Here is a 2,848-nt window from a genome sequence, read left to right as displayed (position 1 = left end):
TAAATCTAAGAAAATCTATAAATCATTACTGTACAAGTAAAATCCTCAAATTAAAGACATGGAGCAACTAACAATAATATAAGGCAAACCTGATAACTTTAGGAGGGATCTTAATATAAAAGTGGAGGGGACAATCGTGCCACTCCTAGATCCTAGTGACAAGCTCCCTAAACGGGTAATAACAGTGTAAGTCTAACGACTTTGTAAGTAAACATCACAATTACGTATAACATGAGCTCATTATTAAGTAGAAATAAATGTATAGTTTTGGTAAACATTTAAAAGAGGCATTGTCTCCGTTAATACACCTTGAAAACATCGTTTGGTTTGATAAAGGGTGGTGTACTTCCAATGGCAATCGTCTAAGTATTTTAATGCGGAAAAACTAATGCTATATAGGTTATAACTCTGATGTATGCTCTTCCCGAGATATTACCCATTCTCAGCAGGGTTGGCGCTGTCCCGAGAGACCTGTAATACAATACCAGTGTCCCGACCATTGTACGCTACTGTCCACCACTAGCAGCCCAACCGAGTCCGACCACGGGTGGCCCACGCTACTAGTGATGTCCGTTCTGTAATGACCAACAATTTATCAATGGTTGCATCAGTCACAAAAACCACTGGATCCAAGGCCCACACACACACACATTTGACCATAAAATGCATCTTATCAACAAGTTATTCAAGGCAGTTACCAAGTTATTACAAAAAGTAGACAGGCTCATATCATACGCATGGTTAGTCAGCTCGCATATCTCACGTTTTTAAGGAAAGTGTTTGTAAGTGTTTTCTTACCTCGTACACTCGCTCGAGTCCTTTGACATCATAAATCCCTACTATAACGAAATATGACCTATCTTTATAAGCAGTATTAGAGAACTCTACGAGGTTCCATGTAACTAAAAAGGGCTGTTAAAACCTTTGGACCACATTTTGGGCTAAGGGGCGTGTGATCCGCTCTTTGGGCGAGCGCTCGTTCCCTAGAGCGAGCGCTCAGCCAAGGAGCTAGGGTTTGGCCTAAAGCCCTTAAAATGGGTCCTAGGCATCTATCTAAAGCTATGGGTTGGTATTTCTCTTCCTAAGCTCAAAATAAACACAAGTACCACAAGAAAACGCAACACAAAGAATCAAAGGGGTGTTTAAAAGCTTTTGAAAACATTTATTCCTATTTTTAAGAAATAGGCACTTTTAAGTGCAAAACATATTGTCAAGCAACTTCAAAGAAAACAAAGGTGGGTCGAAAGCTTTTCGAAAACGTTTCTAAAAGAGTTGGTATCATAATATCTTTAAAATCGTAACATTAAGAGAGTAACAACAACACTTAGGAAAGCTTAAAACTTCTAGATATTACCAACTAAGCTATTGAAAATCAATAAGCTATCAACAAAACACAATGAGGGTGTAAGGGGTTACCTCAACAAGCCAGTCTCCCAAGATTGCTCCTTCTTTCTGGAAGGTTACTCACAAAGCTCACACACAGTCAAATGAAAAGTAGTAGGGTTTCTTGAAGGTTTCAGAGGCGGATTTGAGGGCCAGGTCGAATGGGGTATAGGAGTATTTATAGGAGAAGGAAACTGAGTGCAAAATGGGCATTCTGTCAAAAAGGAACGAGTCGTGTGGTCCCTCTGGACGAGCACTCGTGAACTGTTCACAACAAGCCAGAAATGCTTTCCAGGCATGTGTTTCGAGTACTAACCAAGGGTCTAAAAATGGTCAATGAGCGCTTGTGTGTACTATTCATGCGAGCGCTCATGTACTGTCCACCAAAGGCCAAAAGTGTTCAGGGTATGATTTCATGAGGGTGATGTGAGGCTGAGATGAGCGCTCGGTGTGGTCCCCTGGATGAGTGCTTGTCCAGTGAGGATGGTCTTAGGCTTTCGCTTGCAAAAAGGCCATAAAGGCTTGGGCCCATCAATGAAGGTTTTTGGGCCGATTTAGAAGGCTATTAACTTGTTGAGTAAGGAGTTAAAACTCTGTTTAAAATGATTTAAAAATTGTACCTCTTATAAGAATTTCATCCTGGAAATTGGTTTTAGTAATAAATAAGATCCTCTCGGCGAAGAGGGTTTTTAAAACAAAATTGGCGTACATACAAAATTGTCACTACCAAGCATAGCAAAATATGTACAGACAACCAACCAAGCAAAAGTCTATAGAAATCGTCCTACGAACGAGGTTGTCTGCGCTTCGTTCATCTTCAACCCGGGGTGCCTTGCATACTAGGGCTCCCTTTTCCTATGTTGTACTCGGGCTCTGAATGCCGTAATCTCTTACATCGAGCGGGGGTCCGGTCAAGTGACTGTGAATTTACGGGAGTGATCTTGGAATGTCGTTTGGAATGCCGTCGATAATTTTCCCTAACTCCAAGGTGAGACTACCTACGGACTGCTAAAGTCCATCGAGCATGTTGTAGACATACTAGGGATCAAGGTCGTTAACTGGTATGGACAAGGGGGCTCCATCAGTTGTGCATCCTCTTGGTGCCCCTCTCAGTGTTCGTGATGCTCATAGTCGATGGTGCTCCTAGTCAGAAGAGCGAAAAGGTAGAGAACCTATCCTGCGTAACAGCAACGAGATTTTTGACTAGAAAGACTCGACTGATCAACACATGGGGTATACTAGCCCATCGTCATGCTAAAGGGCATGTGGGTTCGCATAAAACCCTTGAACCATTTCAGCAGCGGCTGGCCCACGTCAGGCACATCCATCCTCCTTTCTATAATGATGTTGCGGCTACTGTAGAAAGCGTTGTATTGGCGCTCTGCCTTGGTGACCTTGAAGCGAGTGTGATCGTAGCTAAGTTGGGCGTTGTCCTCATCTGTGTCGGTGTTGTCCTCGGCCGAAA

This window comes from Corylus avellana, chromosome ca5, assembly GCF_901000735.1.
Source record: "Corylus avellana chromosome ca5, CavTom2PMs-1.0".
NCBI lineage: Eukaryota > Viridiplantae > Streptophyta > Magnoliopsida > Fagales > Betulaceae > Corylus > Corylus avellana.
The sequence above is the reverse complement of the archived record's forward strand: the minus strand, read 5'-3'. Positions refer to the sequence as shown.